General features: G+C 39.4%; 1 pseudogene; it reads left to right on the top strand.

Moving 5' to 3' along the window:
• Window positions 1–1815: 1815 nt before the first annotated feature.
• LOC131381934 (uncharacterized) overlaps window positions 1816–14807 on the top strand; it is a 56318-nt pseudogene continuing 43326 nt past the window's right edge.

Raw genomic sequence — 14807 nt, 5'->3', positions numbered from 1 at the left:
GCTTGATGCTTCCTACTCTTGAACATCAGACTTCAAGTTCTTCAACTTTGGGACTTGGACTGGCTTCCTTGCTCCTCAGCTTACAGATGATTTATTATGGAACCATGTGATCATGTGAGTTAATATTCCTTAATAAACTCCTCTCTCTCTCTCTGCCTAAACTCCTTGCCTCTCATGAGCGGTGAATCAGGAGTGTTAAATGCATTTATTTTGCATAACTTTCTAAACAGTTAATACCAAGGACTATCAGTGTTCTGTGTGTGTGTGTGTGTATGTGTATATATATATATATATACACATACACACACACACACACATATATATATATATATTCTATTAGTTCTGTCCCTCTAGAGAATCCTGACTAATACAGATTTAAGTACCAAGAGTGGTTCTAGAGGAACAGAATATTAAAGGTGGAGTTCCTTTGTGGTTTAGGGGTTTCTAGAGTTGGCTGCTTAGTATGATTAGACCCAAAAATGCTAAGGACTCTACTTCTAATAGTCTGGAGAACACTGATAGTCCTTGGTATTAACTGTTTAGAAATATATGCAAAATAAATGCATTTAACACTCCTGATTCACCACTCACGAGAGGCAAGGAGTTTAGTGACTCTATACATAATACCTTTGGCTATATGTGGAGAACCAAGGAACACAATGAAGCTGGTTGGTTGCTCCTAAGTTCACTGGACCGTGATGAAAGAAAATGATGAACTCAGGGATTCTAACTCCTGGCCTCAGAAGCAGATATTGAGTGTCAAATCTGCTAAGATTGCCCTGAGTGAGAATCTTATCTCCTGTAGAGAAAGAGCTGAAATTGTGGAAAATCAGACACTAGTTCTTATCCTGCAAGTGGCTGACCTGCAATGAAAGGTGCATGCACAGCCTCACCAAGTGTCTACTATTAAAGTGAGGGCGTTGATTGGAAAAGAATGGAACCCTACAACTTGGAATGGGGATGTGTGGGAGGACCCTGATGAAGCTAGGGACACTGAGCTTGTAAACTCTGATGTACCTTCTTTTGCCAAAAGAAACAGCTTCCCCGTCCCCAGTAGCGGCAACATCCCCTCTAAACCCATGCTGCCATCAACGTTTCTACCTTTGTCTGAGGAGATAAACCATGTGCTGCCTGAGGTAACAGTGATGGCCTCTCCTGAGGCAGTTTCCAGGCAAGATAATGTTGATTCTCCTCAGGAGCCACCCCTAACACCTCTGTTTGCTTCTAGACCTATAACTAAAGTCCTAGCAGGCCCCTAGAGGTGAGGTTCAGGGTGTGACCAATGAGGAGATATGCTACACTCAAAGAGAACTGCTTGAGTTTTCTAATTTAGATAAGGAGAAATCTAGAGAACACGCATGGGAATGGATACTAAGGGTGTGGGATAATGGTGGAAGGAACATAGTGTTGGATCAGGCTGAATTTATTGATTTGGGCCCACTAAGCAGGGATTCTGCATTCAATGTTGCAGCTTGGAGAGTTAAAAAAAAGTTCCGATAGTTTATTTGCTTGGTTAGCTGAAATGTGGATTAAAAGATGAACCACTGTGAGTGAGTTAAAAATGCCGGATCTCCCTTAGTTTAATGTAGAGGAAGGCATCCAAAGGTTTGAGGAGATTGGGATGCTAGAATTAGTCACTTGAGACCTACTCATCCCAACTGGGAGGGTCCAGAAGATATACCCTTAACCAGTGCTTTGTGAAATAGATTTGTGAGGGCAGCACCTGCACCTTCAAAAAGCTCTGTGATTGCTCTTCTCTGTATGCCAGATCTAACAGTGGGAACCACAGTCACTCAACTACAAAATTTAAATGCAATGGGAATAATTGGATCCTGTGGTGGCACTCAACCTTCAAAGGCAAGGTGGGTGTAGCTACCATAATGGACAGCAGAGGCAAAGCGGCACTCAGAATAGTCTGCCTTATGTAGAGCTCTGGCCTTGGCTAATTAATCACAGTGTTCCTAGAAGTGAAATTGATAGGAAGCCTACTGCATTTCTCCTTAATTTATGTAGGCAGAAAACTTCCAAGTTGTTTGGACAAAAGACTAATTTGAATTATAAAGGCAAAGAATCATGGCCTCTCAATTAATTTCCAGACTTGAGCCAGTTTACAGATCCTGAACTCCCAGAGTGAAGGGGAGGCCAGGTCCCCCTGAGGAAGGACCCCACTAAACTACCAACAATTTATGCTACTAATCTTTCTCCCATCCTTCTGCAAGGAGACCTCCAGCCTTTTACCAGGGTAACTGTGCAATGGGGAAAGGGAAATGATCAGACGTTTTTGGGACTACTGGACACTGGCTCTGAGCTGACGTTGATTCTAGGGGACCCAAAACATCATTGTGGTCCTCCAGTTAGAGTAGAGGCTTATGGAGGTCAGGTAATTAATGGTGTTTTAGCTCAGTTTCAACTTACAGTGGGTCCAGTGGCTCCCCAGACTCATCCTGTGGTCTTTTCCCCAGTGCCAGAATGCATAATTGACACAGACATACTTAGCAGCTGGGAGAACCCCCACATTGGCTCCCTGACCAGTTGGCTGAGGACTATTATGATGGGAAAGGCCAAATGGAAACCATTAGAGCTGCCTCCACCTAGAAAAACTAGTAAATCAAAAACAGTATCACATCCCTGGAGAGATTGTGGAGATTAGTTCCACCATCAAGGACTTGAAAGATACACGGGTGGTGATTCCCACCACATCCCCGTTCAGCTCTCCAATTTGGCCTGTGCGGAAGACAGATGGATCTTGGAGAACGATAGGGGATTATCATAAGCTTAGCCAAGTGATGACTCCAACTGCAGCTGCTATACCAGATGTGCTTTCACTACTTGAGCAAATTAACACATTTCCTGGTACCTTTATGCAGCCATTGACTACTTGGCAAATGTCTTTTTCTCTATTCCTGTCCCTAGGGCCCACCCAATGTAATTAGCCTTCAGCTGACAAGGCCAGCAATATACATTTACTGTCCTACCACAGGGGTATATCAACTCTCCAGCTTTGTGTCATAATCTTGTTCGAAGAGACCTTGATCGCTTTTCGCTTCCACAAGATATCTCACTGGTCTGTTACATTGATGACATTGTGCTGATTAGATCCAGTGAGCAAGCAGTAGCAAACACAATGTAGTTATTAGTGAGACATTTGCGTGGCAGAGGATGGGAAATAAAGTCAGCTAAGATTGAGAGAACTTCTACCTCAGTAAAATTTCTAAGGGGCCACTGGTGTGAGGCCTGTCAAGCTATTCCTTCTAAGGTGAAGGATAAGTTGCTGCATTTGGCCCCTCCTACAACAAAGAAAGAGGCACAATTCCTAGTAGGCATATTTGGATATTGGAGGCAACACATTCCTCATTTATTATTCACTCAGCCCATTTATCATGCAACCTGAAAGGCTGCCAGTTTTGACTGGGGTCCAGAACCAGGAGAAGGCTCTTGGAAGCAAAATATCCAGGCTGCTGTGCAAGCTGCTCTGCACTTGGGCCATATGACCTAGCAGATCCAATGGTGCTTGAGGTGTCAGTGGCAAACAGGGATGCTGTTTGGAGCATCTGGAAGGCCTCCATAGGTGAATCATTGCAGAGGTATCTAGGATTTTGGAGCAAGGTTCTGCCATCTTCTGCAGATAACTACTCTCCTTTTGAGAAACAGCTCTTGGCCTGTTACTGGGATTTGGTGGAAACTGAACTTTTGATTATAGGTCATCAAATCACCATGAGACCTGAATTGCCTGTCATGAACTGGGTGCTTTCTGACCTATCTAGCCATAATGTGGGTCATGCACAGCAGCATTCCATCATCAAAAAGAAGTGGTATATACATGATTGGGCTCGAGCAGGTCGTGAAGGCACAAGTAAGTTACACAGGGAAGTGGCTCAAATGCCCATGGTCTCCACTCCTGCCACACTGTCTTCTCTCTCCCAGCCTGCACCAACGGTCTCATGAGGAGTTCCCTATGATCAGTTGACAGAGGCAGAGAAGACTAGGGCCTGGTTCACAGATGGTTCTGCACAATATGCAAGCACCACCCAAAAGTGGACAGCTACAGCACTACAGCCCCTTTCTAGGACATCTCTGAAGGACAGAGGTGAAATCTTCCCAGTGGGCAGAATTTTGAGCAGTGCACATGGTTGTGCACTTTGCATGGAAGGAGAAATGGCCAGATGTGTGATTATATACTCATTCATGGGCTGTAGCCAACGGTTTGGCTGGATGGTCAGGGACTTGGAAGAAGCACGATTGGAAAATCGGTGACAAGGAAATTTGGGGAAGAGGTATGTGGATGGACCTCTCTGAGTGGTCAAAAACTGTGAAGATATTTGTATCCCATGTGAGTGCTCACCAAAGGGTGACTTCAGCAGAAGAAGATTTTAATAATCAAGTGGATAGGATTACCCGTTCTGTGGACTCCACTCAGTCTCTTTCCCCAGCCACCTCTGACATTGACCAACAGGCCCATGAACAAAGTGGCCATGGTGGCTGGGGTGGAGGTTATGCACGGCCTCAGCAACATGGACTTCCACTCACCAAGGCTGACCTGGCTACAGCCACTGCTGAATGCCCAATTTGCCAGCAGCAGAGACCAACACTGAGCCCTCAATATGGGACCATTCTTCAAGGTGATCAGCCAGCTACTTGGGGGAAAGTTGATTATATTGGACCTCTTCTATCTTGGAAAGGGATGAGGTTAGTCCTCACTGGAATAGATACTTGCTCCGGGTATGGGTTTACCTATCCTGCATTCAATGCTTCTGCCAAGACTACCATGCATGGACTCACAGAATGCCTTATCTACCATCATGATATTCCACACAGCATTGCCTCTGACCAAGGCTCTCACTTTACTGCTAAAGAAGTGTGGAAGTGGGCTTGTGCTCAAGGAATTCATTGATCTTACTATGTTCTCCATCATCCTGAAGCAGCTGGATTGACAGAACAGTGGAATGGCCTTTTGAAGTCACAATTACAACACCAACTAGGTGATAATACTTTGCAGGGCTGGGGCAAAATTGTCCAGAAGGGTATGTATGCTCTGAATCAGCATCCAATATATGGTACTGTTTCTCCCATAGCCAGGATACACAGGTCCAAGAATCAAGGGGTGGAACTGGAAGTGGCACCACTAACCATCACCCCTAGTAACCCACTAGCAAAATTTTTGCTTCCTGTTCCCAAGACATTATGTTCTGCTGGCCTAGAGGTCTTTGTTCCACAGGGAGAAACGCTGCCACCAGGACACACAATGACAATTCCAGTAAACTGGATGTTAAAATCACCACCTGGACACTTCAGGCTCCTCCTACTATTACGTCAACAGGCCAGGAATGGAGTTACAGTGTTGGCTGGGGTAACTGACCCAGAGTATCAAGATGAAATCAGTCTAATACTCCACAATAAAGGTAAGGAAGAGTATGCATGGAATACAGGAGATCCATTAGGGCATCTCTTAGTATTACCATGCTCTGTGATTAAGGTCAATGGGAAACTACAACAACCCAATCCAGGCTGGACTACAAATGGCCCACACCTTTCAGGAATGAAGGTTGGGGTCACTCCACCAGGAAAAAAAAAAACATGACCTGCTGAGGTGCTTGCTGAAGGCAAAGGGAATACAGAATTGGTAGTCATTAATACCAGCTATGACCATGTAACCAGCTGCAAAAAGCAGACTGTAATTGTCATGAGTATTTACTCCTTTTGTTAAAAACATGTTTGTGCATGTATACACTCGTACTAAGCAAATAGCTTCATTTTATTTCCTTTTTCCTTTATCACATGACATAGGATTTATTGACTTCATATCAGCATTTCAATGTTGTTAACTTTATAATAGCATTTGGATTGGGGCTTGGTTCATTTCTGGTTGTAGGAAGGATAATTATATTATGTTAGGTGTAATTATGACATTATTGTCTTTATTTGAAGATTATATATGATCTCAGGGGATGTGTATGGGTTCAAGTTGACAAGGGGTGGATTTGTGATGATTAATCCCGAGTGTCTACTCGATTGGATTGAAGGAAGCAAAGTATTGATCCTGGATGTGTCTGTGAAGGTGTTGCCAAAGAAGATTAATATTTGAGTCAGCGGGCTGGGAAAGGCAGACCCACCCTTAATCTGGGTGGGCCCCATCTAATCAGCTGCCAGTGAATATAAAGCAGGCAGAAGAACATAAAAAGGCTAGACTGGCTTAACCTCCCTGCCTACATCTTTCTCCCATGCTAGATGCTTCCTGCCCTCAAACACTGAACTCCAAGTTCTTCAGCTTTGGGGCTCGGACTGGCTTCCTTGCTCCTCAGCTTGTAGACAGCCTATTGCAGGACCTCGTGATCATGTGAGTTAATACTCCTTAATAAAATCCCCTTTACATATATATTTATCTTATTAGTTCTGTTCCTCTAGAGAACCCTGGCTAATATAGGCCCTCACTTCTTTGTATTTCACACACACATATAATTAACACTGAATGTGGGCTGGCACCCATGTGACCAATAGAACACAGTGGAAGTGATGAGTTTATTCAATGAATTGGTAAACACCTAGTATATTCCAGGAACTCTTAAAACCAATGAGGAGACCGTAATGAAATACACCATGAATTGGTAAGTGTAGAAGTAGGAATGGTAACATATTACATTTTATCATGTGACAATTTTGATGAGATGTACATTGCTGGGGAAAATTTTTAAATCTGATATATCTTTAATATGAACAATACTCATTACTTCTCACCCAGAATAATGCGCTATACCTAGCAGGCACTCTGTAAATGTTCATTGAATTAAATTGATTTCGCCATAGACATCTTTCTAAATATGTCAATTAAATTACAAATAGGATAAATGAAAAAGAAGAATTATATTCTTCATTGAGCATTTGGATTTATGCACTGCACTTTATTTACTTAATGCCAATAAATTCATAACTTCCTGGTCTTTGTAGACTTCTATGATTTCACACCTGTATAGAGTAAATGGAAGCAGGCCAGTACCTCGGATGTCAGGTTGATAACAACTCCTTGGAATACTACTAATTCTGGAACTAGTCAAGTAGTTTCTCACATTTGGGTATAGATAATTCCTATCATATATCATGTTGGTTGACTATTATTTGCTGACAATGATATGTCCTTTTCTAAAAAGGACAATAATAATAATGGCAATTAGTATTGGGTGGAGAAATCAATAAAAGTATTATACACATACACACACACTACAGGGTTTAAATGATCTAATTAAAGAATTGCATTAATAAATCATAAATTTCCTACATAGGTAAATTTGAACAAGTTAAATCAGTTTCCTTAGATGTATATTAAACTCAAGAGCTGAAGAAAATGTTCTGGTCCCAATTTAACTAGTTTGTCCTACCTTGAGAAATTAACGCACTGTGTGCCTTGTTAATATATAAGTATGCCCTACAGAATTTTATGTATATATAATCCATATATATATACACATATATGGACTAGAAGCCTACAGTAGCAAGGACTTGCAAAATATTAAGTGACTGAAAAAGTCATAGAAGTGAAAATTAATGTATGCTATTTTTAAGCACTTAGTAATGATATACATGAAGAGGTAAAGAGAAATGTTTTAAATTACAGAACATACTAAATTAGAAGTGTTACCAGTGCCAAGAAGGAAAGAGCAATCATAAAGAAGGAAAAATAAACATTAGACATATGGGGCAAGAAATAACAAGATGAGATGAAGTTGAGAAGTACAAAGTAATGCATAAAAAATAATAATTTACAATATGAACCTACTACAGTGTAGAGAGATAATAAGGAAGCTGCAAGAAAGAAAAGATTGGGCAACAAAATGGACAATGAATGGAATGAGAACAATAAGGTAACATTAGAAAACATTGGAAAAGTGTCATTGGCTTGCATATGAAATAACTCATTATAGATTATTAAATTATAGCATGTGATTCTATATAGTATGTGCCATCTTTCTGTATGTACAGGTAACTGTGCTTTACATATATTGTAATCTCCATAGACAGCATGCAGATTATTAGGGAGAAAACCAAAAAATAAAAATGAAAATTTAGAAAATCATTTTTTTAAGTATTTTAAGTCTGGGATATAAAAATAGCAAAATCTTGAAATTCATGAGTCTCGAGAACTTTTCAAGCATTAGGAAAGCATATAATTTACCTCTTAAATGCAGTACAGCAGCTTCTTCAGCGTTAATGTAGAAAGCGACAATGATACAGTGAGATTCAGAGAGTAACCACACCTCCACCCACACTCACTAATGACTCAATCCCTAAATCCAGTGCCATGATTCTAATCTGTGACTCAGTAAAGTGGTAAATTATAAATTACAATATGTGATCCACCTCTAGGGTCATATGCAGATAGTTTTACCCGGTAAATATCAACATTTATACTAAAATATTCTGGTGTAATTATCGAAATACAAACTTGCAGCTCTGGACTTTGTATTTTAATAAACATCCAAGAATATTTGGGTACAAATAGCCCTTCGCCTACACAAGGGGTTAATATTAACTGTATAATTATAACGGGATATGCTATACTTTGATCCAATGATAGCAAATAGAATGATACATCACCTTCCAGGGATAACAAATTGGCCATTCAATTACACGTGAGCTGAAAACAAAACTAGCATGTTGCATAATAAAGACATTCCTAAAGGTTTTAGTGTAACTGTAAGACAAGGAAAGAGAATAATGGCCTCTCAAGTTGACTTCTAAATCAGGATTTTCATAATAGTACAGATTATCTGTGTAAGAGAGTTCAGACTTCTTTTTTTACTTTTTTAACTGAAAAGCAAAAATGCTTTATATGTATTATAATATAGGAAACCATACTTCTTTAGCAGAACTAGTAGTAATTATGGTTCTAAAGATTGACTTGTAGGGTTTCATCAATTATAAAATCAAACCCCTTCATTTCTCATTGTTATTGTTACAATGCATAAATCAAAATACAGCTTTCATTATATTGACTATGTTAGAAAAAATTTACCTAGTAGATACTTGGATAAACGTCTCAGTGTTTTGTGGTTTTTCCAGAAGAATTGTTTCTGTTGTTAAAGAATATAAGATGAGTTTGCATTGCTTTCTGCATTCCCTGCCTTGTGTCTCAACATTAGATACAAATCTGCTCTAACCTTGGGACTCAGTGGTAATGAATAAGCTATTAACTATACTGAGGGTGGGTGTAGCAATGTATAATCTCAATAATTCTGTAGCATAGGCTATTAAAGTTACAACTGAGAAAAGAAACCAGCCAAAGTAGCAAAAAAAAAAAAATACCATAAAATTAAATAAAAACAAGGCCCATTTCTCCTGATGCTGAAAGATTGAGAAGACTCATAGTGCAGGACAAGCAATTTAATTGAAGAAAATCAGTGTATTCATTCACAATTACCCCACTTTTCTTATAGTTCTGTTTTAGGTCATAGTTTGATGTCAACATTACCTTAGCTAGTGCTACTCTATCTTTCATGTTCTAGAAATTATCATACATGGGGATTTCTATTTTTTTTTTGTCCAAAAATGGCACCAGCAAAAGGTGAAGCATTCCAAACCTGCTACTTCAGCTCACTGTAAGGTTTGTCTGTAAGGTGAGATCTTTTTCATTGCTCTTCCAAATAGGGTAGGTGGCCTGGTTGCTAGCCAAATGGTCAAAATCGAAGCAGAATCTTAGGGTATTTGCACTAACATAAGCTCTGCTACCTCAGGTCATCTGAAAGAGGAGAAGATGGAAGGAGCACGTCTAGGTCTTCCAGGAAGAGGTGAGAGTCTTGAACACCGAGTGCAAAGGTAAAGATAGAATCTGAGTGGTAAGAATAAAGATGTAAAACAGAAGTGGGGTTATAGCCAGACAATAATAGGCAGAGTTTATTCCAGATGTTTACTGCTAATAGCTTTAGGGTATCTTTCATTAATAGAGTGACTTTATCACTTCAGTTTACCATCCATTATGATTTACAGAATATGAGAGGGAGGAGAACAAACCAAATTTTTCTGACTCCCGTTAAAAGACATCTTGCAAGATAGAGTACATGAGAAATTTGCAATGTGCTTACTTAGTGCCTCTGCTTTCCAAGGAATAAGAAGGACCTGACCAATGGTCCTGTCCACACTCTAGAAATCAGAAGCTATGTTGCTCCTTTGCTTTATGAGAGTATATTTTACAATTTAAAAAGATGTCTGTGGTTATCCTGGCATACCATATTTAGTGATTGCTTTTTTCATGCTGGGCTATCAGGCTGTCTTAGTTGTCTCCGTTTATGGTCAAGAGTTTTAAAGGAAATTAAGTAAGAAATCTGCTCTGAGATTCCTTAAGTGTCTTTGAGGAGCTTAATGCGAGGAGGAGGATAAGAAAGGCAGAATCCAACCAGTCACCTTTGCTTGTGGCAAGGTTTGTTTTTAAAACCACAACTTTTAATTCCTTATCTTCCCAATCCTCGTTTAAAAGTATTATGCAAAATAGAAGATAATAAAACAGAAGAAAGTTAAGATATTAGTTTATGCATGGGGAAAAATCAAATTATAAAAATAGACAGCTATGCTCAAACATACAAATTGATCCAAATATCAAACAACCTTAAATAATCAAGCAAAGACTTTTATCTGAATTTTTAGAATTTTTTGGAGCAATGGTAAGTGGAAATATAAAGACAAAGATAATGGAAATTCTTAAGTCCCATAAAGGGGCAATTTTGGATAGGCAATACTGCATGTAAAATTTTTATCAAACTTAAGATTTCAGATTAAAAACTAGAGGCAGAGGGATCCTTTCAATGCACTTTCAGGACATGATAGAGTGTCATTTTTAAATGCATAGTTCTTCTGAGTTCTGGCCTGCTTCTTAGCTCTTTGGGCTCAGGTAAGTCCTTCTGAGCTTTTTTTTCATCTATAAGGTAACAAAGAACTACCTACATGCTTTTAGACCAGTGCTGTGAAGGTATAAGGGAAAAAAGAAACACACAAAAGTGTTACAAAACTGAAATGTGCCACACAAATATGAGTTGTTACCGCTTACCTGAGGAGACAGTCTTGCTTCTGTGCTCTGCAGGACTCTGGCTATTGCTTTCTACAGCAGCATTAAATAGTCTGGTACTGGCAACATCTTCTAGATATCACCTCCTTATCCTTTGACCACTTCACCTTTAGTCTGTCCACTTAAGCAAATGCCATGCTCATTAGCACTCCTTCACAAACTAACAAGGCTTAAGAGGCAAAAATATACGAGCAGGTGATTATATGAGTAATTTATGTTTTTCTTGGAAAGTGATCTCATCTCTGGTGTCTTTTGAGATATTGTGAGTGTCTTGTTGGTCGCTGAATTCCATAATACTCAGGAGACCTAAATGCTGGGATTGATCCCTTTCCACCCCTCTATCATCTTTGGCCAATTAAGTTTTCTCAGTTTCATAGTTACAGATGTCTCTTCTGACCCCAACCAGCCATCACAACATGATTGCCCAGAGTCAAAAGACATTCCAGAAGAAAGGTGCTGGAAAAGCCATTATTCTCAGCAAACTAACACAGGAACAGAAAACCAAACACTTCATGTTCTCACTTATAAGTGGAAGCTGAACAATGAGCACACATGGACACACAGGGAGGAGAACAACACACACTGGGGCCTTTAGGGGGTGGAAGGGGAAGAGAGAGCATCAGGATAAATAGCTAATGCATGCAGGACTTAATACCTAGGTGATAGGCTGATAGGTGCAGCAAACCACCATGTAACAAACCTACGCATCCTGCACATGTATCCCAGAGCTTAAAATAAAGTAATATAAACTAAGATTTAAAAAAAGAAAGACACAGGAAAAATCCAGTTTCCAAGGGCAAAAGAACAATACTAGAGAATCAAGTTGATTGATTGGTTGATTGATTGTAGAGATGAGGCCTGCCTATGTTGCCCAGGCTGGTCTTGAACTGCTGGGTTCAAGTGATCCTCCCACCTCGGCCTCCCAAAGTGCTGGGGTTACAGGCATAAGCCACCATATCTGGCCTGAGGGTCAAATTTAAATGTCAGTATTAACTTCAATTTCTTGAGCACCTATAGTGGGAAAGGCATTGTGACAGTGCTTTAATAATGCAGGACAATACTTTGAAATATTAATTTAAGTCTTTTCTTTCTCTTTATTTTGCTCCTTTTAATCCCCACTCCTCCCAACCTCCATTCAGTACTGAAGACAGAATTTCTGTTTGCTTTCTTCAAAAAAAGTTTGGGAAAGAGTCATTTATTTTCAGAATTTCATACCTACCAGGGAACTAATACTACAGAGAAACATAGGGAAAGGGGTATTTGTACTTTATATAGACTAAATATCTGGTAGAAGCAGGATTCTATCCATATGTGTAATAGTAAAAGCTTTTCTTTGGCTTGAGTCAGGAACAAAAGAAGAAAGAAAATTCTACGGATCCTGAGAGCAGAGAAAACCTATCCCCTGGTTTTCAGAGACAAAGGCAACAGAACTGGAGAAGGGGCACTTAATAGACGATCCTCTGGGAACCACATCAAAGATTCTTCACTCAAGCTTTGCAAAGGAGAGAAAATTAGAGATCCTTGGGATCTGAAGGGGCCAGGCACACCGATGCAGTGAATATCTCAGGGGCCATCAGTATTGACTTATGACTTCAGATCAGACTTGTTTCTCCCCAACCAAGACCTGACAGCCAAAATCTTAGCACTGTATAATATCCTCAAGTAGTAGATACTACTCCCCAAAGAGATTGTGTGTAAAATTTCAGGTACAAATTATATTGAGTTTTTATCTTTTATCCCTACCAGCCTAATAGAAGATTTCAGTCAGAAATTACAATGAGTTAAAGAAAATGAAGAAAGCTTGTTTGCTTCCATACCTGGATACATCTGTATTCATACCCAATACGTATTTGATGCCTCAATTAATTCCTACAACAGAACTACAAAAAAAGAAATTCCTCTACCCCTTATTACAGATAGAAAACCTGGATAGAAAAATTTAAGTAGTTTCTTAAGATAGCATAGCTAGTTTATGATGGTGCTGGGATTCAGCCCTAAGTCTTTTCAAATCTAAAACTATTGTATCTGTTATCCCATAGTACCCTATCACAAGGTTGAGTAGACTGGGAAAAATCTGCTATTGGCCAATTATAATACTGACTCTTTTTAAAGTTACTATGAATCTGGGATGCACTCTTGCCTCTTCATATGAGTACAGAGACAAAGCAGGAGATCTTTTGTGTTCAGTCTCAAAAGTAAACCCTACTAAATAATATATTTCATAAGCACAACAAAACACCAAACTGGACTCCTCATAAGCATTTCATAGCCTAATTTCTTCACATAGTTCTGCTTAGCAGCGGTTCCAAAAGGACAAATCCCATGAGGAATAAAGATCTGTAGTCATTGAGAAATTTTCTGAAGATTAGAGACTTAGCTGCTTTGAAGAAAACTTTGGCCAGCCCCAGGAGTCAAGAAAGCAGCTGGGAATAGTTCAGGGCCACTCACTGGGGCTCCACATTGATTGGGAGGTGGCTGGCACCAAATGGTTGCCCAAAGAGCTGCCAGTCGAGATTGGCATTTGTGCACCAAGACTAAGGGGGAAGCAAGTTGCAAGACAGTGGTGCCAGCTGGAAAAATACTGCCTGTGAAAAGAAGGAGATGAGCTTCTATGGAGGTACCAAACAATACTTTCTGAAGTGTACAAGGATGGCTGAAGTGTCGACACGGGACTGGAAACAGAGGCAGGGCAATGACGCAAATAAGCAAAATGGAAGGCAGGACAAAAGGAAGGAAGTGAGAAAGGGGACGAAAGGAGAAACAGCCTTAGTTAAGAAAGCCAGGTAGGTAATAAATTTCTGAAAAGGCAGCTTGGTTTAATTCATGCTGTATTAATTACATTGAAGTATCAGGTACAAAAAAGAATAAAAGTAGAGAGACAAAATCATTACCTGAGGAAGGGAACAGTAATACATGAATACATATTGAAAATCAGGTCAATATGATGTTTTATATCAGATTAGATATTATAAAATATATGACTTTGTGGGTCCTTCTGTAATCATTTTTAAACATCAGTTTAGTTTTCTCATTTGTAATAAGCAGCTGATAATAAATTATAGTTGATATTATTACTATTAAAAGATGTGCTCTAATAAGCACATAATACATGCTGCATGCTGTGCTAAGCATGTTAACTGAATTCTCTCACATAATTACTCTATAATAACTCACATAATAACCGAATGAGTTACCATAATAAAAGAGTTTTGTAGGGTACCAGAAAGGCTCCCTGATGTATTGACCTATAATAACTAGGGAAGATAATTCTAGGTAAAGATAATTCATACTGGGTACTCAATAAATGATGGCTGTTAATAATGCTATTAATATTAATTAATTATTAATTCCTAATCTCAAATATTCTTTTAATGGATGTCTATTACAATTCTGATGCCCAATGGGGTTGAGGGTCATGTAGTGGAAAGGAAGGATTTTATTTCTATTCCCTACATAAATTTCAGATAGCCTCCTTCCCAAAGGCATGCAAAACATGTAGAACGGATGTAAACACCTTGAGCTCAGATAAGGTTTATAATTGTTGTGTATCTCAAGCTACAATTTTCCCTTTATGCATGCAGTCCTCTCTCTGATGTCCAGACAGAATCTTCTTTCTACCATCCACTGAGAGGAAAGCATGCTCTTTACTCTTCTCTTTTCACAGACATTTCTACTGAAAGCTATGTGCACATGTGCTGTGAGAAGGTTATTGATTGGATGTTCATAATAACTACACTTTCTGCATCTGCAGGAAATAGAA

Source organism: Hylobates moloch, unplaced genomic scaffold (genome assembly GCF_009828535.3).
Source record: "Hylobates moloch isolate HMO894 unplaced genomic scaffold, HMol_V3 SCAFFOLD_19, whole genome shotgun sequence".
Lineage (NCBI taxonomy): Eukaryota > Metazoa > Chordata > Mammalia > Primates > Hylobatidae > Hylobates > Hylobates moloch.
Note: the sequence above shows the minus strand (reverse complement) of the source record. Positions and strands in the feature narration are given on the sequence as shown.